The following is a 27,360-nucleotide window of genomic DNA, read 5'->3' on the forward strand; positions in this document are numbered from 1 at the left end:
TTACTAAAAAGCCTATGCTTGAAGTAAAGTGGAATTGCACCAAATTAAAAGAGCAGTCTATTAATTTAATTTTACCAATATTGGTCAATAAATAACCTTTTAAAGTTTTATATATTCCCATATATACTAATTTATGAAACATGGATAGCTAGTTATTTTTAATTTTGAATAGCATTCATATACTGAACAGTTTATAAAAATGTGAAAATGTACTTAAAAATATCCACTAAATGTTGTTGAACCATTCTTCTGAAATGATGTGCCACATAACTAATATTGGGTAGATATAAGGAAGTCATGGTTCATGGATCCAAAACATTAGCAGATATGATAAAAGAAATCGCTGATGCAAATCTGAATCCTGAATCTGTCATGTAATAGTTGCTTATTGAATATTTGTCAACTCGTGAATCTAGAGCCACGAAATAAAAATGATTAAATGATCATTTTATAGACAAATCATTTTAGAATTCATATTGCATAAAGAAAGGCATAAGTGCCTTCACTAGACCAAATATCTATAGCTAATATCTTTAGCACTTAGTATCTGCCAGGCACAGTTCTAAGTACCTCACATGTATTAAAGTCTTCAATCTTCACAACAATCCTGTGAGGCATATGCTATCACTACCTTCAATTTAACACTTGAAGAACTAAGGCACTAAAAGCTTGAGTATCTATTTCAAGGTCACCAGTTAGGTAAGAGGCATGACTCAGACAGAGGCAGCAGGGCTGAGTCCACACCCTTCACCATTAAGGTATAATACAGTAAGCTAAATACAAGAAACATTTTGTAAACTTCGAACACCAAATGTAAACACATAACCTAACCAAAAAAGAGCATCTAGTATTTATACTGGCAAACAAAAAGTATGTTCACTCAATCAATTAGCAAATAGTATATATGTAATAATTTTAACTTTATTTTACTGTAACTATATTTTTGTTATTAAAATGTCTGAAATTAAAAAAATCATTTTCTATGTTTCTAGTGGTCATTCTGCTGTCACTCATATATTATAATGGCTTGGAATTTAAAATATTATCTCTTTCAAGAGGTTACAATAAATTGGATTCAACTTTCATAATAAAGAACCAAAAGATTGGATAAAACTCTCTGCAGAAACCAATTGAGCCAATTGAACTGTGTGTGTGCGTGTGTATGTGTGTGTGTGTTAGAGAAGTATTAACAGTTACACATAGGTCAGTCTAATTCTGGATATCACAGACCTTGAGGTACCCTTCAGCATTCATTTTATCAAAATAAAGGAACACATACTTTAGGAACATGTCTTTGGAAGCGCCAAATGCTGGAGTAAGCTGTGCCATCTGTGTGGAGTAAGCATCTTCACTCAGTTCCAAGAACATTCCTGCTTACATTTGTCTGAATATTAATGACATCAAACTGTGATATGTCCCTTGTTGATTTCATAGCATTTCTCATTTGAACAAATATCATGATAAGCGTACATTTTAACCATTTTTTCACAGTTCCTGGCACATAACATTAAGAAGGGCATTGAAGCATAACTATTTTGATATTCTGCTGATATGGAAAATGCTAAAAATCTTAATAAGCAAAATACACGACATGTAACAATTAATTAGGCTGAAAGAACATGTCAGATTTCTAGTGACATTACCTGAAGCCTAAAATTTTTATGAAAAAAGATATTAAAGCAGTAGTCATTGTCCATTCTATCTCAGTACCTTGTAAGCGAACATATCAGCTCTACATATTTTCTATATTTTGTTTCTAAATAGAAGTTTTAAATAACATTGCTTTCATAATGTTTTCCCTACTTACTTAATGTACACATATAGAATATATCTGTAAAGATCATCTGCATTCCTTCTTCTATATATAGCAATTCTTTCTTATATTTCCTTTTATATTAACATAGATCTTTATAATGAAGAGAATACCAAATATTGTTATTTTGCTTTTATAGCTACCATATCTTCTGAATAATTAAAAATCTCTACTTGTTACATGATACAAAAATTTCTGCCCTGCAAATGACTATTTTTTTACAGAAATACTACCAGTGAGAAACCTATGTTTGAAGGTTTCATATACATTTATCGATATCAGTGGAGTTAAAACACTTGAATCTTGTAGGTTTGGTGTAAAAACTGTATTCTAACCTCATACACCCTTAAATAACCCTTAAAGTATAGGAAATAACCTTGTTACATTACTAATTCCTGTATGCTTGCTATTGAAAATAATGATAAATTTCTCAGGAATTATACTTTTATGCATTTCTATTTTGAAAAGTATGTAATTGACACAGGTAAGGTATTATTGCTTTACCAAAATGACTAATAGCTGAGAAAAAAAGTTACATATTCATTAAAATATTTGAATTCCTAAAAGAATATTTCAATATGGCTGGGCACAAGTAAACACAACATTTCTGTAATGCCATAATTTGCTAATAGCTATATTTAAAGCCTAAAAAGTTAATTCATGCTAATGATAAGTCAACAAAATTCTATTTTTACAAGCATATAAAAAGCAAAACTATATAAATAATATGCTTTCTATCAGAAAAATAGGTTTATTGAATTTTTAAAAATAAATTATCAGAGATTTATAGACAAATGAATAAAACCTGACAATATTAGATCTAGTAAGAAAACATTTAACCAGAAAGAAAAGCTATTACCTGGATCACCTCACTCTTCCCTAGTCATGCCTCTATTAAATTTTTAAAAAGCCTTTACAAATTTCCAAGTTTCTTGTTTTTTAAAAATGTATTGACAACCTTAAAACAAAACAACTCTCTCCAACTACCTTCCCTGTCAGCAGTCTTCTTAGATCTCACCTTCTGTTAAGAGCTAAACTCTTGATTCAAGGTTAATTCATAATTAACATTAACTATTTTTCTACTTCCTTCCCAGTTTCCTTCAACATACTTTGTACTCCCGTAAGCCATCAAGCCAACTCTAGATACATTTACTCAAATTTATTGAGTGAAATAAATATCTGTACCTCATTAAACAAAGATTATTTGTCAATCCCAGCCAGTTTTGTTTTCTAAGTAATTTGAAAAACTGTATTCATCACTTTTTATTTAAGACATGCTTCAGCTTTTGTGATAATACAATGTATTTGTTTTCTATGCTGTATAACAAACTACCACAAATTTAGCAGCTTAAAGCAATATATATCTATATCTATATATCTATATAATCTATATCTTTTTTTTTTTTTTTTTTTTTTTTTTGTCTCACGGTTTAAAATGTTGCAATCAATCAAGATGTCGGCCAGGCTGTGCCATCATTTGGAGCTCAGGTTTCTTTATGAAGCTCTAAATAAACTTTATAGTTGTTGGCCTAGCATTTCTTTTTAGTTGTAACAGCCCTTAGTTCCTAGAGAGCAGCTCTTCTCCATAAGCAATTCACTAAATTGCTACTTGCTTCTTTGAGGCCATCAGTAAAGCATTTTCCTTTGAAATAATTAACCTGATTAGGTAAAGGCTATTCAGGATAATCTCTCTTTTGACTAACATAGCATTAACTAATTAGGAGCCTCTATTCCATGTGAAAGATCCCTTCCATATTGGTATGTGAGCAGGTGCCATTTATTACTTGTGCCAAATAACCCAGCTTAATTCCAGGAGTAACAGCAGGGCAGAGGTCATAGAGTCCAGCTAAGATTCTGCCTATCACATCTAGCTTCCTGGTTTTTAGTAAACCTCTCTAGGCATTCTTCCTCAATCTGATTTGACAACGTATCCTCTAATCATTAAATATTCAAGTTTCTGCTAAAGGCCTAAGGTCCATTCTAGTCAACTCAAAATTCAATTTCTTCCCATTCTCATATATGCCCTTGGAACCTTGGAATCGTTTACTACTCAAACATAAAATGCTCACAGATTCTATAGAAATTAAAATAAATATAAGGAAACATTAACAAAATTATACCAACCCATTACATAACTTAGGTGAGCACATTCTTAAAAAGATATAAACCACTAAAACAAAAAACCCTATAGATAGATAGATGATAGATAGATAGATAGATAGATAGATAGATAGATAGATAGACAGATGATAGAGAGATAGTCATTTATTTCACAAATAGTATATAGATGTATATATCATGTATTTGGAAACTTAGAATATTAAACATAAAATTGATTTTTTCAGCAATTTAAATTCCATGGAGAATAAATTCTAAATAACGTGTTTTTCTTCAAACATTACCTTAAATATTTTCTAACAGCTCCCTTTCAAAACACTTAATTATATCTTTAAAAGATTTCTCTGATTTCTGGTCACTTTTAGTGACTAAGCCTCAGTTGAGTTTAGATATAAAATCTTATGGTTGATGTTTGAATCTTATTTTACCCTCTCTCCAAGAGTAGGCTTAAATTTCAGCCCTACAGATCTGAGGTTGAAATCGTGATTGGCCTCTTCTTTCACTCTTCATTTCTAACATCTTGAAATGGAGTGCGAGAAGGAAGTTTGGTTAAAAAACATCTCTTTGCCTTTCCACTTATAGGTTTGACTCTGCTGGCATTATGAGGCTGAACAAGGTCAGTGGGCAGAGAGAAGGCAGCTGTAAGTGGTCCACTGTTATATATGAATGAAGTAAAATGTCTAACTTGCTCTGGTTCCACCTATTGCCATCTTCTGTCTGCCAATGTGGTGAGTGTGGTTGCCTTGGCTTATTATTTATCCTGGCTCTTTCATCCATTAAGAATACTCTGGGACTTAATACCTTTCCTTAAGCCCCACTTACCTGAAGCTCACCCAATAGCCTCATTGCAGTTGCCACCTCATGAGGTGTGGCAGTCATTACTGAGGTCATCCCAGTGCTCTTTAAGGGCTACAGGGAATTGAGATGGGTTTCAATCAGTTGTCTCCTTGGTAATGATACGCAAAGTTCTCTTATTTCCTACTGGCTGTGTAAAGGCCTCTGTGATCTTCAGAAATTCTATAACACAGAGATAACATTCTCTCTTTTTTCATAAACCACAAACTCCCAGGGATGAACTCCAGATTCTCTCAATAACTCCTACAATGTACTCTGCTCTAAGGAAAGAAAAGAATGGACTCATCTAGTTTAAGAGTTCAATATTTCAGCTTGAGAGTAAGATATCAGGTGTATTAGTCAAGGTTCTCTAAAGGGACAGAACTAATAGGACAGATAGATATATGAAGGGGAGTTTATTAGGAGAATTGACTCACACAATCACAAGGTGAGGTCTCACAATAGGCCATCTACAAGCTGAGGAGCCAGGAAGCCAGTTCGAGTCACAAAACCTCAAAAGTAGGGAAGCCTATAGTGCAGCCTTCAGCCTGTGACTGAAGGTCTGAGACCCCCTGGCAAATCACTGGTGTAAGTCCAAGAGTCCAAAAAGTGGAAAACTTGGAGTCTGTATTCGTGGACAGGAAGCATCCAGCACAGAAGATGGAGGCCAGAAGACTCAGTCTAGTCCTTCCAGGTTCCTCTGCCTGCTTTTCTCCTAGCTATGCTGGCAGCTGATTAGGTGGTACCTACCGAGATTGAGGGTGGATCTGCCTCTCTCAGTCCACTGACTCAAATGTTAATCTCCTTTGGCAGCACCCTCACAGACACACCCAAGACCATGACTTTGTATCCTTCAATCCAATCAAGTTAACAGTATTAACCATCACACCAGTCATTGCCAATCTCCAGGAATTCTGTGCTTAGATTTCTACTCATTGTGCCAGAAGTGGGAGTGAAATATAAGAAATTATCTTCTGGCCGGGCGCGGTGGCTCATGCCTGTAATCCCAGCACTTTGGGAGGCCGAGGCGGGCGGATCACGAAGTCAAGAGATCCAGACCATGGTGAAACCCCGTCTCTACTAAAAATACAAAAAATAATTAGCTGGGCGCCGTGGGGGGCGCCTATAGTCCCAGCTAATCGGGAGGCTGAGGCAGGAGAATGGCGTGAACCCGGGAGGCGGAGCTTGCAGTGAGCTGATATCGCGCCACAGCACTCCAGCCTGGGTGACAGAGCGAAACTCTGTCTCAAAAAAAAAAAAAAAAAGAAAAAAAAAGAAATAATCTTCTATGCCACAAAACAGGAGGGCAAAACATTCTCCCCAATGACTTTCATTTCTTTCGCACAATCATCTCCATGTTTTGATTATGGATGTTATGAAAGATAGATGTTTTACAAGCAAGCCCTGTCTGTCTTCCATTCTGGTGGCTCTTCAGGGCAGGAGAGTCTTGGTACAAATTCTGGCATATCTTCAAAATCCTATACTGTTGAATCCGTTATGGTCCCTGATATGCTTTTCTGTGTCCCCACCAAAATCTCACATTGTAGCTCCCATGGGCAAAAACTGGAAGCATTCCCTTTGAAAACTAGCACAAGACAGGGATGCCCTCTCTCGCCACTCCTATTAACATAGTGTTAGAAGTTCTGGCCAGGGCAATGAGGCAGGGGAAGGAAATAAAGGGTATTCAATTAGGAAAAGAGGAAGTCAAATTGTCCCTGTTTGCAGATGACATGATTGTATATCTAGAAAACCCCATTGTCTCAGCCCAAAATCCCTCAAGCTGATAAGCAACTTCAGCAAAGTCTCAGGATACAAAATCAATGTACAAAAATCACAAGCATTCTTGTACACCAATAACAGACAAACAGAGAGCCAAATCATGAGTGAACTCCCATTCACAATTGCTTCAAAGAGAATAAAATACCTAGGAATCCAACTTACAAGGGATGTGAAGGACCTCTTCAAGGAGAACTACAAACCACTGCTCAATGAAATAAAAGAGGATACAAACAAATGGAAGAACATTCCATGCTCATGGGTTGGAAGAATCAATATTGTGAAAATGGCCATACTGCCCAAGGTAATTTATAGATTCAATGCCATCCCCATCAAGCTATCAATGACTTTCTTCACAGAATTGGAAAAAACAACTTTAAAATTCATATGGAACCAAAAAAGAGCCTGCATCACCAAGTCAATCCTAAGCCAAAAGAACAAAGCTGGAGGCATCACACTACCTGACTTCAAACTATACTACAAGGCCACAGTAACCAAAACAGCATGGTACTGGTACCAAAACAGAGACATAGATCAATGGAACAGAATAGAGCCCTCAGAAATAATGCCACATATCTACAACTATCTGATCTTGACAAAAATAAGCAATGGGGAAAGGGTTCCCTATTTAATAAATGGTGCTGGGAAAACTGGCTAGCCATATGTAGAAAGCTGAAACTGGATCCCTTCCTTACACCTTATACAAAAATTAATTCAAGATGGATTAAAGACTTACATGTTAGAGCTAAAACCATTAAAATCCTACAAGAAAACCTAGGCAATACCATTCAGGACATAGGCGTGGGCAAGGACTTCATGTCTAAAACACCAAAAGCAATGGCAACAAAAGCCAAAATTGACAAATGGGATCTAATTAAACTAAAGAGCTTCTGCACAGCAAAAGAAACTACCATCAGAGTGAACAGGCAACCTACAGAATAGGAGAAAATTTTTGCAACCTACTCATCTGACAAAGGGCTAATATCCAGAATCTACAATGAACTCCAACAAATTTACAAGAAAAAAACAAACAACCCCATCAAAAAGTGGGCAAAGGACATGAACAGACACTTCTCAAAAGAAGACATTTATGCAGCCAAAAAACACATGAAAAAATGCTCATCATCACTGGCCATCAGAGAAATGCAAATCAAAACCACAGTGAGATACCATCTCACACCAGTTAGAATGGCCATCATTAAAAAAGCAGGAAACAACAGGTGCTGGAGAGGATGTGGAGAAATAGGAACACTTTGACACTGTTGGTGGGACTGTAAACTAGTTCAACCATTGTGGAAGTCAGTGTGGCGATTCCTCAGGGATCTAGAACTAGAAATACCATTTGACCCAGCCATCCCATTACTGGGTATGTACCCAAAGGACTATTAATCATGCTGCTGTAAAGACACATGCACACGTATGTTTATTGCAGCACTATTCACAATAGCAAAGAGTTGGAACCAACCCAAATGTCCAACAACGATAGACTGGATTAAGAAAATGTGGCAAATATACACCATGGAATACTATGCAGCCATAAAAAATGATGAGGTCATGCCCTTTGTAGGGACATGGATGAAACTGGAAACCATCATTCTCAGTAAACTATCGCAAGGACAAAAAACCAAACACCGCATGTTCTCACTCATAGGTGGGAATTGAACAATGAGAACTCATGGACACAGGAAGGGGAACATCACACTCTGGGGACTGTTGTGGGGTGGGGGGAGGGGGGAGGGACAGCATTAGGAGATACACCTAATGCTAAATGACGAGTTAATGGGTGCAGCACAACATGGCACATGGATACATATGTAACAAACCTGCACATTGTGCACATGTACCCTGAAACAAAGTATAATAATAATAAAAAATAAAATAAAATAAAATAAAAAAGAAAATTTGAAAGCCAGAGGAAAAAAAAATAATAATAATTTATTGTATAAAATAATCATTACAAAAAAGCCCTGTACATTCAGTATTACAAACCATTCGCCTTTATGCTCCCATTATATAGATGAGATTTATAAAAGCTAAGTAAGCTGCCTAAGTAGCTGCATGGTATCTAAATCTATTTGGCCCCTAAATCAAACTGTAAACCACTATAGTAAACAGAAAAATGTAGAAAAGAATATGCAAATTGCCAACACATATTTGTAGTACAGCAAGGTTACTGATAGAGAAATACAATTTTAAACAAGGAGATGCATTTTTATCTATATACTTAAAAGATGTTTTATAATAAAAGAATATCCAATGTTAGGCATTATACACATAAACAAGAATGCCTATAAAATATTCAAAGCATTGTAAATTACTAAATTTCCTTTGAAAACTACTTAACAATGTTTATCAGAAGTCTATAATATATTGTCATCTTTTTATCTAGTAATTACGCTGCATGTAATATTTTAAATAACATTTTTAAAAGATATAGCATTACATAGAGTTTTATTGGAGCATATATAATAATGAAAAACATAAATTTCAATAATTAATATTAATTAAACAAATTACAAAATGTCCTATTAAAATAATATTATAACAACTAAAAACAATACTTATAATTTATTTTACATTAGGTGGAAATTGCTTGTTTTTATGGTTGTAAGATAATATCAAGTCATAGCATATATTTTTTCATATTATGTAAAAATTTAAAAACCAAAGACAGAAATTTAACATAGCAGCCATATTTGTTTCTGGAAAAGGGATTACATGTTTTTCTTCATTTAATTTTGTGTACTTTTTCACATATGCTCTAAAATGTATAAATGTTTCTTTTTTGCAAGAATGTAGAAAAGATATTAAATAGCATAGATTGTGAAAAAGCAGTTATTACTTCACTACTCAGGCTAAAAGTAAGAAAGACTGTTAGACCGACCCAGAAGTTTTGCCGAAGCTAAAGGCGTTAGAAAAGGCAATTATCCACCTAACACATTTTAATGACAATCATGAGAAATATCATGTTTTTTCTCCTCTTATGTCTTATTCTCTTATTTCATCTTAAAAGCAAATTCAAAGTGAGAATATTACTTATTTAGAACAAAAAAGTCTAAAAAAATTCTACAGTTTCTATGAAGATTAGACTAACTGTTGCAGTAAATGAAAACAAGACAATGTTTATTTTAGTGCGTGAGGTACATGCTAAACGAGACAGGTATGGTTTGGATGTTTTGTGTCCTCCAAATCTCATGTTTAGATGTGACCCCCAATGTTGAAGATGGACCTAGTGGGAGATATTTAGGTCACAAGTGTAGATCCCTCGTAAATGGCTTGTTGTTGTCATTGCAGTAATGAGTGAGTCCTGACTATATGAGTTCCTGTTCTGTTTGTTTAAAAAGAGCCTGGCACCTCCTCCGTCTCTCTTGCTTCTTCTCTTACCACGTGATATAGTCGCTCGCCTTCTTCCTCACCCCATGATTGGAAGCTTATTGAGGCCGTCACCAGAAGCAGATGCCGGCACCGTGTTGCTAGTACAGCCATGCAAAACCATGAGCCAAATAAACCATTGGTCATTATAAATTATCCAACCCAGGAATTCCTTTACAGCAATGCAAACAGACTAATACAAAGGCAATCACTAATTTTTTATTATAGGTATTACTCCCTGGTAAGTAGGGTCTCCCAATGTGTCTATTTTCTTGAAAGGAGTTACTTGTTTGTAATTTTTAACTATTATTTCAAAGAATCTTGGTTAATATTCTGTAAGTTATTTTAAAGACATATAATTTATTTTTTAATTCTTAAGATGTGTTTTATTATTTCTATTTTATATATTTTTTCTTTAAGTGCTTTGTTTTCTCAGCCTAGAACTCTTATTTCAAAGAATTCTGAAACATTTACCAGTTTGGAGGGATGTGTTTGTTTTATACACTTTCTTTCATATTTCTCCACCCTGATTTTTGTCAGTGGACTCTCAGACTTTCTTAGATTGATCTTCTACCATAGTATTAGAATTTTTAATTATTTTTATTCAGATGAATACATTTTAAATTTTGTAAGATGTTTTTACTTGCAGGTGTGCTCATCTGTGTTGCTGGTACTGGCATTTTACGTAACAGCTTTTACTTATCTCAGGGACATGATCTCCTCTCCAATTTTCGAGAAAATTCTTTCCTTTAAGTATTGTCTTCTGTTGTACTGTTAGTTCTCTTATACTAGCTCTGTTTTCTCATTTCTTGAGTTTGGTGCCTCTTTATCATTGTGTTCATTTACTTTAAAATTTTAATTTTTTTGTTTTCTATTTTGTTTGCATTTAATAAAGTATTTAGCTATCTACCCATTTAGCAACAGGGATTGGCTACTTTATGTGCCACCAGATACTACTAGGAATGGCCGTTAAAGTTTCTGTCTCATGGTGATATACTACAGTGAAGGGGGAATTAATAAAACCAGATGAAAACAAGTCTTCAAATAAACTTCCAATTTTACTTTTATATGTACATTAAATAAACAGCCTGATGTACTTTTATATGTACATTAATTAAACAGCCTGATGAGCTAGTCAGTCACAGGTGCTACTTGGAGAGGGTAATTATTCATATTATCATAGATTTCAGGTTTGCATATATTTATTTTCTGTTTCTTCTAGCCTTTCTCCATTTTCATGGCCTCTGGGATAGAGTGTTCTCATTTTTTTAAGTTGTAGAGTCTTTTCATTTATGGGCTAGTCAACTGGAGGCATTGTTCTGCCATTTCAAATCAAGGCCAATGTTTCTTGTTCTTGCCTAAGGAAAGGATTGTTGTTGACTACTGGTAGGTACAATTTATTTTCTCCCAAGTTATATCATCAACAGAGCTATTTTACTATTTGACCTTACAGCTTGTTAAACCTATTGCGTTTTCTTGCTAATCAAATTATTTCTGCTTTCAGTCTTTCAAGAATTTTTCATAATTTCAGATCTAATATGAATGTTATTTTTCTTCATCAAAGCATGAATTATTTTTAAGTACACATGGCCTTCATTTCTATGCATATGTAGTCAGAAAAGGAGGCTGTAGGCAGATATTAAACCTAATCTTCCATCCTGACACAATGCCCTTTCCTGGGACACTTTGTTTTGTACACCTTTGGTCATGTAAGATGTGGCAGGTTTATTAGGTATGAGTTAAAAACAATACAAGCAAGTAGGATGCTGAAACTCACATTTTCCTTCCTGGCAAAAAGCAATCAGTGCCTCCCTTATAGAAAAAGGTAAACACAGTAAGGCTCTCATACCACAAAATCAATCCTATGTACACTAAAGTATGCTGAAGGGTTAGATAATGACCTCTATCCCATTTTTGTTTGAGTCTTAATATTTATGTCCTGTTATCTCATCATTGGCAGTGTCTGTTTTAAAATTTTCTTCTACTAGGGTCTCTTTAGAAAGAAATTCTAGTAGGAGAAATTTATGTGGAGTACAGAGTAGACAACCAGACATGCAGCATCCCTATTTCTCAGTGGTTGTGTAGATGTGTCTCTCCTGTGTGACCCCTATAACATATGCACTTGTCTTTTTTCACTGGTTGGTAACTTATTGGTATTAGGCCCAAATTTTTGCTGGCTCAAATTATGTCCTTCTAGTTTCTAGCACTTTGGCCAGTCAATAACTGTGGAGTCTGAGTTTATACTTTACCTGCATATTAACAAGTTAACCAGCCCACATTTCATGGATGCAGACAGAAGACATATGAGAATCCTGAGTACAGACAAAAAACTTTATCACTTATCCATGTAAGGCTGCATGAGCTTCTTGCTCAACTTGGATTTCTATGGGGATGATGCAGGTGGACCTAGAAGAATGCTATTGAAATAGTGGCTTTGTGCCCCAGCTGAAGAAATTTAAGTTTAAGAAACCACAATTTTTCATAATGTTTACAACCACACCTTACCTTTTTCCTCAAAGAGAGACACTGTCTCTATTATATAGGACACAAACAAACCCGCCCTCTGCTCCATAGTGAGACACAATTTCTAGTTTCCAAAGATGCTTGCTTTACAAACATCCTTGAAATGACAGTCCAGAACAAAAGTTGTCAGTCCATCATGAATCTGAGTGTAAGATAATCAGAAATGAGAGAGGCACAGAGAGAATTGCCTTTTAACATTGCAACCCAAAACTTCAACGTTTATATAAATGAAGGAATAAGGAATTGAATCATTGCTTACACTTAATGACATTTATAAAATTTTATTTAAATATCTATCTGTGTGTTTTAGCTTATTTGGAGAATTTCCACAAATATATATGTTATTTAAGAGCAAAGAAAAAATCGGCACTTCGTATTTCTGAATAATTAGCATACTTATAACAATTTTTAGACATGTTTTCGAAGGATTTCTTAGCGCAAAACTGTCTAACATTATTCATCTCTGTTAATGATATAAACCTTAAACATAGTTATTTTTCATTTAATTAGACACAAGCTGTAAAATCAATGCCACATCCTTATGGGAAAATTACATAGGGAGTGCATTTTTCAATAAGCAGTTAAATAATTACTAGTTATTGAAATTGAGTAAACTACAAATGGTGACATGTATAATATGTAAAAACTAAATTAATGGTAAAAAGGATAAATTTCCAAAGTACATTTGGTTGATCTGTCTTCATGTGGATGCTGGTATATGTACGTGTTTTTATGTATGCATGCATGTATGTACTACATAAATATCTTCCAGTTAAGTCTAACTCATTTCACTTGGTAACTGGGAAGTAATCTCTTTCCTCGTTAAGTCTGTTACTGAAGGTCTGAGGCTACTGTAAGTCATATTCAGTCTTGTTAGCACTATCAAACCTGCTGGTCCCTTTTAGCTGATATGACCCAAGGAGTACTCAACTGAAGTGAAGATATTCACTACCAACTTCAGTAATATCCTTCGTTTGATCCCAGGTCTGGACTATATATCCCATAATTTGTGCTGCATAATCACTCTCTTCAGCTTTGTTCTGCAGAGATTTGGGTAAAGAAATTTTTTTTTTAAAGGAAAACTCTTAAACAGCCTTTCTTTGAAATTTGTTGCATTTGAAACAAGACACTGCGGTAGTTTAAAACCTCATTTGGTCATGAGTTGAAATGTGTCATTGACTGCTTTATTCTGGAAAAACTATCTTTAAAAATTTTGTTTGTTTTTCAGTGTATATGTATGTTGTTTGCTCACCCTCCTAATACACTGAATGCTATTTAAGTAGCAAAAACATGCTAGTAAGAATGGTCTTTCATCATTTAAAAAATCCAACTGTAGTGATTGTTACCACAGAAAGTACTTAAAGCAATGAAATGGAAGAGAAAATATATCTTTTACATATACTATTCAACAGTAGCATTCAAAAGTGTTTGTGGCTTAGCAATGTAAGTTCCTCCCTTAAATGGCTTATCGAAAAACTTGATATTTCGTTTGATATTCTCTTTAAAGGAGTTGTTTTTCTTTAATAAGATACTGGAATAATAGGAATAATATAAAAGTTTCACTCACATTTACCAGTAGCTGGGAATGCTTTAATCAAAGCATTTTTTTTAAATGGATTTACATATAGAACTACTTTATGAGCTTGATGTGATATTTTATCATTGTCTACATTGTATATGACATATTTCATATAATACATGTATAATATATGTAAAAATTTGTAAAGACTAACTTGTAAAACACTGTATTGGCTTATTAATTTTAATATAAGAATGATGAACAAAAATACTGTCAAGTTTTGCCTAAAGATGACTCAATTAGAAATGCAAATTATAATTTATACAACATCTAATACGTTCATTAACATATTTAAATATTTTATTGAACAAATATAATTAAAACTAAATTAAATCCTCTTATGTATATCTTGAGTTAATAACTTCCACTGGTAAATGATTTTTAAGTTTTTTTCTTATATTCTACACATTCAAAAAAGGTTAAAATTACAAATAAACATCTAAATAAATTATCTAAAAGTGAACACCTGTATACTACTATTTCAAAATAGATCATTGCCATCATCACAGAAGTTCCCTTCATACCAACGCAGATGGGTCTGAGTGGTCAAAGTTAACATCCTGAACTTTCAAGAAGAGGGTCCCTGGACTTTAAACAATGGGAGCTGAAAGCCCAGAACTGCTCACTACATGACTAAAGTTGGACTGGAAATGGACCAGCTGTCACGGAGACCAAAGCATAGTTTCAAATCACTTTAATCTCTAAGCTGAGATGAAGGCATATATGTGAATTTTCTTGAATCGTTTTTAGTTAATTAAAATACAAAATTCGCCAAATTGTTTTTCTACTAATGTAAACCCTAATCAACATATTCAAAATATTATTTTTTAATTAAACTATATTCCATCTTTGTCTACAATCCAAAAAGAATAACAAATGTCCTAAATTCCCATCAACAGAGAAATGCTAAATAAATAATGCTTTGCTTAAAATTTATAATACTACATAATTTCTAAAACAAGTTGTATTTATATTTCACAGCTGAAAGACTTCCCATAATGTATTATTAAGTGAGAAAAGTAAGTTGCAGAGTGATATATCTATAGGTTCACAATGCATTATTTGTACTTCAAAATCTCTCCCGTGAGTTGTTGAATTTTTTTCAATAATGTAATTTGCTGTAAACTCATTTGCTGTTAACTGTAGCCTGAACTGATGTAAGGTTCTTTATACTATTTGTTTACTTTACTAGGCGTAAAATTTCATATACTGCACTGCAGACATATTGATGTGTTTGATAAAGGGGCACTGCACAAGTCCTACTGAGTTACTTACATCACACCACTCTTCTGAATTCTAAATAAAATCCTTAATTCTGAAACATATCCAGTGCCAAGGTTTTCATATATGTGATTGTGGACAAGAAACATCACTCTATTTTCAGAAAATAACCAACAACCCAGTAAATGTATTTCAAATATTTTTGTACATACGTATGAAAATAGGTAATTATAGAAATACATATATACCATGCTATTAACATTATTTACTTCAGAAGACGTGGAGGTAGTTATATTTAAAGTTTAACATACTAAATTGTATATCCTACATGATTTCATTAAAGATAATGTAGAATTCTGTAACTTCAGTGTTTGAAATAACAGTGTATACGACAACCATTTTCCTTACCATGTACTTAATTGACATGAGCAGAATCTTGCTTCCATGAGGCATGAAATGTCCACTACATTTTATGCTCTACCTGTGCTTTCCTTGAAAACTTCTTGGGCTCTTTCATCCATCAGTAAATTCTCACTGGCTTCATTTCTTCCTAGCCTCAACCACCCACTATACTTCTGAGTCCACTCCTCTCTCATCAGAAACCTGCCTTCTCAGCTCATTTTGCAAATATGTCTGTTGTTTATTTTTCAAACTTCGTATTAATTTGTAATGTTAGTAATTTAATTTTCCTTATTTTAAGCCTCACTCACCCATCTAATCCTTGAGGTGCCATAGTTTTGTATTGAAAAGGAACCATAAATATGTCCTGTACTGTACTTCCCCGAGATATTTTTATAACTACATCAAACTAAAAAACAATGCATATATGTTGAATAAGAAATAAATATAATACATCAAAAAAAGCACGTCTCTGACATCATTGCACCATGTCAAAAATTAAAATGAATGTTAATATTAGAACACAGCAATAGCAATTACATAAGAAAAATGCAGTTAAAGTTCACAGAATACTACATATACTATTTTCATATACAGTCATCATTAACTTAATGAGAGAAATATGTTCTGTGAAACACATTAAGTGATTTCATCATTGTGCAAGCATCATAAAGGGAATAAATGTAGATGGTATGGCCTACAACACACCCTGGCTATAGGGTATAGCCTATTGCTCTTAGGCTGTAAAAATCTGTACAGCATGTTACCATGGGCAATTGTAACACAATTAAGGATTTGTGTATTTAAACATAGAAAAAATACAGATAGAATACAGTATTATATTCCTACAGGACCCCTATCCTAATGTGGTTTTTTATTGAACAAAATGTTTTTACGTCGTGTGTGACTGTATTTCAACTATATGTAACTAATTTACATATTTATATTCTTGTATATCCACATACATAATTTAAATATATATAATCTCACAAATATCTAGGAAATATTCAAACAGTATTTAGTTTTATTATTCAATAATTGTGTTTGTTTATTTTTACAAATTGGGGGTCTAGAAAATTCAGCTTTAGAATATGAGATTGGCCACATTTGTATATTGGTTTCTTGATTATTTTATATTTTACATATGAATTTTATTAAATATATTACATTTATCAACATATATACACACACATACACACACACACATATATATGAACTCTAATTATTTTAATATTGGAGGTTACTGAAATTTTTGGGTGAGTATATTAAATTTCCCAACCTTTATGGAAGATGACTTTTAAAACCAGGTTAAACCCACTGGAGTGTCTATGTTTATGATAATAGCTATAAAGTGTTTATTATGGAAAGAAAATCAGTTGATAAAAGCTAATAGAGAGACAGACTTTAAATTAGACTTTGATCTCAATCTATGGCAATGTACCCAACTCTTAGAATTCAAGAATTCACTTATTTAAATTAAGTGAATAAATCATGTTTCACTGTCAACCAGTTATTTTTTTTAATTATTTAAATTTCTGGTTTATTCAGTTGCTGTTCTCTTTTATTTGTGTAGATAAACTTTTATTATTCTATGATTCCTTCTTTGAATATTAAATGTAGGACTAAAAAGCTAGATAATGTCCTGGAAATATATTTTAGAAAGCCATTCACTTTTGGAATCAGATTAGCTGTTATTTTGTTCCATTTAAATAAACTCTATTATTATAAATTTATGTTAGTATGTATTTTCAGCTTTTGTATTAAACATCGAAGCAACCACTAGTTTTAAACCATAAAGATGTCTCTTGTAATATTTAGTATAATTTTGTTTATGGAAATTATCTAAATGTTTTATTTTTAGATCCTGAAGGCCAGATTGAAGTAATCTTTGGCAGCTTTACATAACCCGTAAATGGATTCATTCCATCCTACGATTAGACAGATCTACCTATAGCAGACAAGCCATCTAATGAAACACCTGTGGACTGAAAAATAGAATATATACAGTCCATGCTTCGTGTGTGTGTGTGTGTGTATGTTTATACATAAAAAATATATATATATATATAAAAAATATGTATGAGAGTTGTATTTAAATTTCCTAAACTATGGGACTTATCTTTTTAATTGAGTGACAGCCTGGACCAGAATGTATTTATTTGTCCTATTTATGATAACTGCTTAGAGAAGCATTAATATGCAGCTTTTGTGACTTGTGTTTAGAAATGTTATGCTTATGAACTAAGTGACAGTATCAATTGTCACACACAGTGACCGTATATCAAGGAATTACACTAGCATTAGGTAGAACAGCAGGTCCATTTGTTCAAATGCTCACTGAACATATGAGTGATTTTCTCTAACAAGGTCTCCAGGGAACCAGCTTGCATCCATCACTGCCTGCATTCTAACTGGAAGATAACTATTTTAAACTCCTGCTAAAATATGTGATGTTTTAGGATTGAAAGAAAGTATATGTCAGGAGCCAGAGAGAAATATACTGTCGAAGTATACCAGAGAAATTCAAACAGAAACCAGTAACTGCTTATGTAATCAAATTTTCATTTTTGTTCTTGTATTTTATATGTTATAATTATATGTGATAAAAAATAAGAAAAACATAACACTTCACAAGATTATTCTACCATAAAATTAAACACTTTTGGTTTCCCTAAAATGTTTTCACACAGCTACAATTTTAAGGTCCAAATGAATATAAAACACAAACACATTTTATATATATGCAATACAATATGCTAGCATTTTGCTGAATTCATTATTTATTCTATAATTAATTTCTTTTTTCATGGGGCTTATATTCTAGTAAAAAAGAAAGCCTTTAATTGGCGAATACCATGCCAGATACACCCTAAGGTGGACCCTAATGATTCATGTTTTTGTAAAACACCCTCCCTTTAAATATATGTTGTTGCTGTGACTTATTTTTAACTAACAGAATATGACAAAATTAATGAGCGGTCATTCCCTTAATTAGGTTGTGTTACACGAAACTCCATGTTAGCACACTAGAACAAAACAGATTCTCCTTGCTGGCTTTACAAAAGCAAACTGTCATGTGATGGGCTAACTCTGGAGAAGGTGGTGAAGACTACAGGATACAAGATTGTGGTCTACCTCTAGAACCTGAGAGCAGGTCGTCACAGCCTACAAGGACCGGGTAACCAGAGGACTCAGTTAAACTAGAGTTGAACAATTGACTCATGGAAATGCTGAGATAGCAAATGTACTTTTATTTAAGTCACTGAGTTTTTAGTAGTTTGATTTGCAGTGCAAAAATATTTAACACTATATATATTTATTCATTTAGGATTAATTTTAGTGCATTTGCTTGTGTACCTTGAAGTGGCATTAATGTTCTACCAGTTTGGCTCTGAAGGTTGAATTCAATATTTGACTACCATATATTAGGTTGAAATGTCAGGACATTCTAGAAATAATTTAAAGGAAAGAGTCCAAAGATTCAGGGAGATGATAATGTAAAATGTTCAAGGTGTTTAGTCATCTCTTAACCATATTTCTGCATGATAGAGATGAATACTTCTTCCATTTGGGCATTAATAGATGTGTGGTTGACTATCATTGGAAAGCTATATGTGGGCTGTCTTCTGTAGGCAGGAGATTATGCAGGGGAGGCTGACATGGAAATGGGCTCTCTTGCCTCAGTGGACTTAATGGGATTCAATTACAAGAGAGGTTTGGAGTGATATTAACTCTTAAACAAAAAGTGAATTCACTACCATGGCAAACTAATGAACAATGAGTATACAGGGTGTTTTTATAGATATGCAAACTGTTTAGAAATATATTGAAGGATAAACTCTTGAAATGTATTGTTGGAGGAAATATAGGCCTGATAAACCAAGAAACAATCAGAATTGACATAGAAGGGACTTATAGTTTATTAATCTATTCCAAATGCAAGCCTGTTTACTTTCCCAGAGCCCCTCAAAGGAAAATCCTAGCCTCTTTTGCAATACATCCACTGGTCTACACCCAGACTCTTTACTCAAGCCTTTCTCCAAAGTGTTGCCACCATTTATAAGATGACCACATTGGATAAACATAAATATTAATATGCTTTTTAAAATTCTTACCTAGGGTTCTCCTTTTATTTAAACATTTAATGATATATATGAGGTTTTTAAAATGTGAAAATTTTGAAATCATATTTGGTATATGAAAGCAAAATATATAGTAACAAATATTCTAATTAGGAGATCAATGGATTGTTTTTTCTTATATATTTAAATTAACACAATTTATTTTCAAAATCTGCCCTTTAACATTTATGATAATCACTTAAATACCTACGATTTTATTGGGTGCACAACCATACAAATTTTACAGTTTTTATACACACGGGATAAATAGAAATATATTCATATTTATCACTGATTGCATAGAAATCTTCGAATACATCTTGCACTCTCCTTGTCTTTGAAAATAAAGAAATGGGTGAATTACAATTATTATAGTAACTACTTCGCTGATATTTAAATGCTGAATTCTGAATCAATGACAAGAATCAAATTGGTTAGTTTACATAATGTGCAGAAGTATGAAATGAAAAATCTGCAGCATAATTACTGGCAGTTGAATAATAAATAATTTGTGCGTGTTCAAACAAGTCCATTAATGTGACACATAAATTCATGAACATTTATGAGCAACTAATTTTCTGAAAGTTAGTGGAAGTGGATACCTTATATTATCTTCCTTAAAGTAAAGCTATTTATATGCTCTGACCAAGTTAAATACACTTGTGTTTATAGCTTTGATTTTCCTAACAAATACGATTTTTATCTTTTCTAATAAACACTTTAAAATTCTATCACAGGTTAGACTTTATAAAATTTCAGTCACACGTGAATATCTAAGAGTTTTTAAAGAGTTTTTAGCTCCATTCTTTTAGCAAACATGTCAAAACCTTTATATGAAAAGTGGGGTTTTTTTTGAAAACTAATGACTAATCTCACTTCAAAAGCAATCTGAGTTTTAATACCAAATCTTCAAATATGTAGAAAAAATATTTTAAATATTTTTTTTTTACTTACGTAGTTTTAGCAAAGTTACTTCTACTATAGTATGAAAGACATGGGACATACCACAAGATTTTCTGCTTTGTTTTGTTTTTGAGAGGGAGTCTCAGTCTGTCACCCAGGCTGGAGTGCAGTGGTGCGATCTCAACTCACTGCAACCTCCACCTCCCCAGTTCAAGCAATTCTTCTGTTTCAGCCTCCAAGTAGCTGGGACTACAAGTGCACACCACCAGGCCTGGCTAATTTTTGTATTTTTAGTAGAGAGAGGTTTCACCATATTGGTCTAAATGTCAAGTTTGAAATCAGAAAAGGTCTCAATTGAAAAAAAAATCAGTATACCATTAAGAGCATCACTATTTCGGCAAATTTGCTTAAATATTTATTTTAGAATGAATGGATTTGTCCCCTGTTTTGTTCTGGAAACACAAGTGCACACATGCACACACACATGCACACACATGTGCTTATACACAGGTAAAATACAGATAATTTTTATGAGTTCAAACGTATGGATGGAGTGAAAAGAAGGGGACAGTAGGGACAAGAGGTGAAATCTATAACATGGAATAACTATATAATGCATATCAAGGTTCCCTATGATTTTAAATATTAAAATTTGACATTTAATAATTTAACTTTGGAAATGAGAAGAGAGACGCTTTGGAGAGGGAATTAACATAGACGATTCCTGAAAATAATAGTTCATTTACAATGCTTGTTTGTGGGCTACCTAGGTGGCTGGATGGGTAAAGAGTATGAAAGGACACAACAAGAAGAGCAAGCAATACTGAGAATCAGAAAAACACAAAGACATAAATTGGATTGGTTTAAGAGGCAGTAAGACATCCTGACCAGAAGAGGATTTTTTTCTTCACAAATTATAGAAGAAAATGGGATTACATCTATCAGGGAGGAGAATTTGTTAAGACTCTTGATGTCAAAAATAATAACCATAAGAACAATAAAGTTGGCCCTGCTCTGTATTGATGCCATATGGAGCAAAGATTTTTGAACCAATATTCAATACGTATATAATGAATAAGAGAAATAACATTTGATGATCTGGGAAAGATGATTGAGGTACTGAGGTAATCAGGGTATAAAGAAAGTTTATAGTATTGTTATGGCATTGGTCACAAAAGGAGAAGATCATGTAAGATCTAATTCAGATAATGAAACATAGACAAACAGTAAAAGAAAATCAAAAGAAATGAAAGTTTAATACAAATCAAATGGGATCCAAGAAGAAAAGCATTTTGTGGCAGATATATGAAAGCAAGTAAAAATGCAATGTGTTTATTTACAAACATAAATTTTCTTCAACAATTGTGTAAAACTAGATTTTCTAGCACTACTTGTACTCATCTAATATTTCATTCAGACTATTTCTTTTTCAATATAGGAGGAAACACAGATGAAAAATAGTACCTTAGGAAATCTCAAGTCCAATGTTCTCAATATTAATATCAAAGCAAGTTTTATTGGAAAGAAGGCGAGTAACATTGTTATAATTGTGCGTGCATATACGAACATATATACACATACACAAGATACTAGGAATCTCTCAAAGTAATGTTCATAGTGGAACAGCCCTCACGAAATAAAAGCATTTTAAGATTAGATTGGTCTTACCTATACTGAGGAATAGAAAAAAAATATACTAAAACGATTAAAAGTCTACTTCAGTGCTTAAAAATAGGAACTCAAACACAATAGAGAATTCTCTGCAGCTTGTCAATTTAGCCTCCATAAAAGAACATGGTCTTTTGGAGGGCATGATGACTTTCTCAGTTATAAAAAACACGTACTGAGGTAATAGACTGGGTAGATTTGTCCATCCCATCTAGCTTATATCTTAAAAACTTCCAACACATGCTGAATAACAATGTCATCAATCTGGCCGCTAAGGGCTACTGAATACTGCTGTATATCGTATCAACAGAAAGACAGCAGGACAGGTGGCTGTCAGACCAGCAGTATTTAGTGAGCAACAGGAACATAAATTCCCAGTAGGAAATTTTAGACAGAAAAGTTGGTAAAGTTAATTAAAGTCATCAATATTTGCATTTAATATATGTATAAATACGTACATAAATGTTTCAACACACATAAACATGTGTCATATGGTTATAAGTTTATTCTATCTTATATGTTATATAACACTAAATAATGTAAACTTAAAGATTTTTATCAAGACTATGAATGTAATTCTGAATTGTATATGAATATTCACACTGGAAAGATTTTTCATATCTCTTTCATAATAGTTTGATCTTAAAATCATCATGTAAATGTCATATAAATCATAGACATGTCTTACAGTCATCAGTTATTTTGTAAATATTTTACCACACCCTCTGGGGAATACAAATTAGAAGTCGTTAACATTTATTAGCTACAGTACTGTGATTACATACTATAAATGACAGAATGTTCTACATAACATGACTTATAATAGTTGAAGAATATAAAACTAATCAAGTGGCTTTAAAATATCTTCTTTCCCAAAAGACAATATTTTTTTAAAATTGCCACCAGTTGAAGAAAACACTCTGCTTTTACAGACTCAAAATTATGTTAGGAGCACCTATATGAACTCCTTTTCTTAGAGCCAATTTTCTATATAATGTAACACAATCACTTCAGTGATAGCTCATCATATTCGTAGGTTCCACCCACACTCAAAAGTGAGGTGACTTTACAAGGTCCAGATTCATTGTGGGATTATTTTAGAATCATTCACATCTCAATCACCTTCAGTTACATGTTTCAACATTGTAAGATGTATGTAACTGGGTGTGTTTCCACTGAATGAGAATTTACCTGCATAGATAATTTATAATGCAGATAATTTATGCATTGATAAATAGGCTTTGTGTGAAATAAGTGTGTTCTCTCCCTTATCTGAACTTTTACAATGAAGTTCCATGTTGCATGAGACAAGGCCATTTGATCATGACATTTTAAGCATTTTTCTAACTCAATCATTGGTATACGTTTTATGATTTATCTTTAATATATTAACCCATGTATTATTGCTGTGGTATAGGAGCTATAGAGACTTCCCCTGCACATCCGTCCTTTTATTTTTCAAGATTTATATAATACACTTATGTTGTTTTAATAATAAAATCTAAAATATTAGATTACAGTTTAAAACTTTTTTGAGTAAATCACTTTTCTGTAATTGTGTGGCCCTCCCATGTACACTTCCTGATAGCAAGTTCATATGGTAGCGTTTTCTTTGCCTTGGCCGCTACTGAGAATTCAACAATTTAGCATCCGTTGCTGTAACTTGTTTTTATAAACATGGAAGATATTTGACATTTTTGCCAAAATTAATTTAAAAAATTTTAGAGGAGTCTATAATAGCCTGTAAAGACAAAACAAACATGATTATTTGGTGAGTTAGGGAGGAGAATTTGCTGTCTCATTTTATCAAGATATATTTATTACAATAATCATTTTGAAAAACGTATTTTTAAATATTTTTACATTCGTGAAAAGCCTATCAGAAAAAAAAACTGTCATATTTAAAGAAAACTAATATTTGTTTGTCTAATTATTAAGGATTTTAATTTGACATTTTTGAAGTAAATTATTTTCTAAAAACTACCAGACATCCTGTATTTATAATTGATTTATAATTGTTGACCCTCTGTTCATTTCCTCACTCTAAATACATCCTATAATTTAAAATATATCCCTTAAACGTTTTATATATGATAATTCTCTCTAATTTTTTGTATGATGTAAAGCCAGGAAATAGTACCTTACACTTTTCTCCAACACTCCACCTTAGTGTAAAGTGAAATGAACATGGCAGAATGCCAGAACTGTCAGAACACTGAAGAGAGCAGACAAATGATATCAAATAATAGTGAATAGTAAATTAAGAAGAAAGAAAGGTTATCATTTTGCAATAAAGATGGTCTGTGAATTTGAAAGCTTATTTTCAATAAAATATTACAATAACCAGCCATTCACAGCCTGAAAGAAATACAAGATATTGCAAAACAATTTATGTTCAAAAGCAAAAGTTTTAACAAGACTTGCAGATACAAAATATGCTTTGTCTATTTTAGCCAGGCATCTATAAATATCAGAGCTTCTATACCTGTCACAATGAAATTTATAAATATATTTTTATTTTTATTCACTTGCACACACACAAACACACATGCATGTATGCTAATAGTGTTCCATTTAAGATTCTTATTGTCGCCACTGTAAAATATGTCATTGCTTGAAAATTATAATGTATTTTACTAAACTACTCAGTTCACACTTATTGATATTAAAAGATAACCTAATTAATAGTATATATAAAAATTAATTATTTTTTATTTACAAACTAAAATTGTATATATTTATGGTATACAACATGATGTTTTGTTATATGTATACATTGTGAATAGCTAAATCAAGAAAATTAACACGTATATTTTCTCACATACTTAGCATTTCTTGTGGTGAGAACCCTGAAAATCTACTCTCATAGCCATTTTCTAGTATACAAGATACTGCTGTTAACTATAGTCACTATGATGTACAATACACCTTTTGAACTTATCCCTTCTATCTGAATAAAATTTTGTATTTTTTGACCAATCTTTCTACTCCCAGACTCTGGTAACTACTATTCTACACTCTGCTTCTGAGTTGAACATTTTTAGGTTCTATTCATAGGTGACATGATGCTGTGTTTGTGTTTGTGTGCCTTACTTGTGTTACCTCACATAGTGTTCTCTAAGTTGTCATAAAGAGAGGATTTTTTTCCTAAGGCTGAATAGTATTTCATCATGTGTATATAGCACATTTTCTTTATCCATTTATCTGTTGATGGACACTGAGGTTGATTCCGTATCTTGGCTGTTGTGAATAGTGCTGCAATAAATATGAGAGTGCAGATATCTCTTCAATGTATTGGTTTTATTTCTTTTGTAAATTTTTTGAAGAAACTTCATGTTGGTTTTGATAATGGCTGTAACGATTTACATTCCCATGAATAGTACGTAAGAGTTTATTTTTCTCCATATCCTCACCAATACTTGTTATCTTTTGTCTTTTTAGTAATAGCCATTCTAAAATAAATCAAAGATTTAAACTCAAGATCTGAAACTGTAAAATTACTAGCAGGAAACACAAGGGAAAACTCCATGGCATTGGTCTAGGCAATGATTTTTTGAACAGGAACACAAAGGCACAAGCAGCAAAAGCAAAAATAGACAAATGAGATGAAATTAAAGGAAAATGTTTCTGCACAGCCAAGGAAACACTCAGTAAAGTGAAAAGACAGCCTACAGAATGGGAGAAACATCCATCTGATATTTGCAAACTATATGTCTGAAAAAGAGTTAATATCCACAAATATAAGAACTTAAACAACTCAATAGCAAGAAAACAACCTGATTGAAAAATGGGCAAAGGATCTGAATAGACGTTTTTCAACAGAAGACACAAAAAAGGCCAGCAGGTATATGTGAAAAATGCTCAACATCACTAATCATTAGAGGAATGCAAATTAAAACCATAAAGACATATTACCTCACACCTATTAGAATGGCTATTAAATTTATTTTAAATGAGCTACAGTAAGAACAACTGCAAGAACAGTATATTTTATATTGTTTTTCTTGTTTTATTTTGACAAATACATCATATTCGCAAATGCAAATCAACTTTTAGAATGCAATGTGTCTTGGGCATAAACCATCTTGCTTTTCAAGGAATGTTTGACTAGACATGATAAAAATTATTGTCTATTGTGCCCAGACATGGTAGCTTATGCCTGTGATCCCAGCACTTTGGGAGGCTGACATGGATGGATCACCTGAGGTCAGGAGTTTGAGACCAGCCTGGCCAACATGGTGAAACCCTGTCTCTACTAAAAATACAAAATTAGCGGGGCATGGTGGCAGTACCTGTAATCCCAGCTACTCAGGAGACTGAAGCAGAAGAATCGATTGAACTCGGGAAGCAGACGTTGCAGTGAGCCAAGATCATGCCACTGCACTCCAGCCTGGGCAACAAGAGCGAAACTCTGTCTCAAAAAAAAAAAAAAATACTGTCTATTGTTGCTTTTTAAAAATCCCAATTAATAAAAGTGGGAAGAGAGTCCTTTAAATCTGATTACAATTAAAACAACATCTACAGTAGTGTGTCTGTGGGCAGGTGGGTAGTTGAAGTATGTGTGTGTGTGTGTGTGTGTGTTTTATTTCCTAATTAGGTAAATGATTTTAAATTTTTAATAACAGAAAGGAATTTTAACTAATAGTGACTAAAGGAAAGCTACTGACCTTTTGCAGGAAACTGTTATAAAGAAAAAAAAAATCTTTTTTTTTTAATCAGAGAGCCTATTAACTCCTTAACATTCTCAGAATTTTTTTTTGACTTGCTTCTTTTCATTCCTGGTAGGAAAACTGGCTATCTAAGTATTTAAACTGTGATACTGTGATCACTATTAATGGCGAGTTCCACAAGTTCACCATCACCATGTAAATTTGCTTAACTACTGCTGAGACTTATTTGCCTTGGATTTGTGGAGAACAGTGCCCACACTTTATTATGTGAAGTAATTACACAGCAAAATACAGAATTGCTGCTTCCATGGAATTTAGATAATAAAACAGATAATATATCATAACTTCCATGTTCCTGGTCAA

The sequence above is a fragment of the Symphalangus syndactylus genome, chromosome 4, assembly GCF_028878055.3.
Source record: "Symphalangus syndactylus isolate Jambi chromosome 4, NHGRI_mSymSyn1-v2.1_pri, whole genome shotgun sequence".
NCBI lineage: Eukaryota > Metazoa > Chordata > Mammalia > Primates > Hylobatidae > Symphalangus > Symphalangus syndactylus.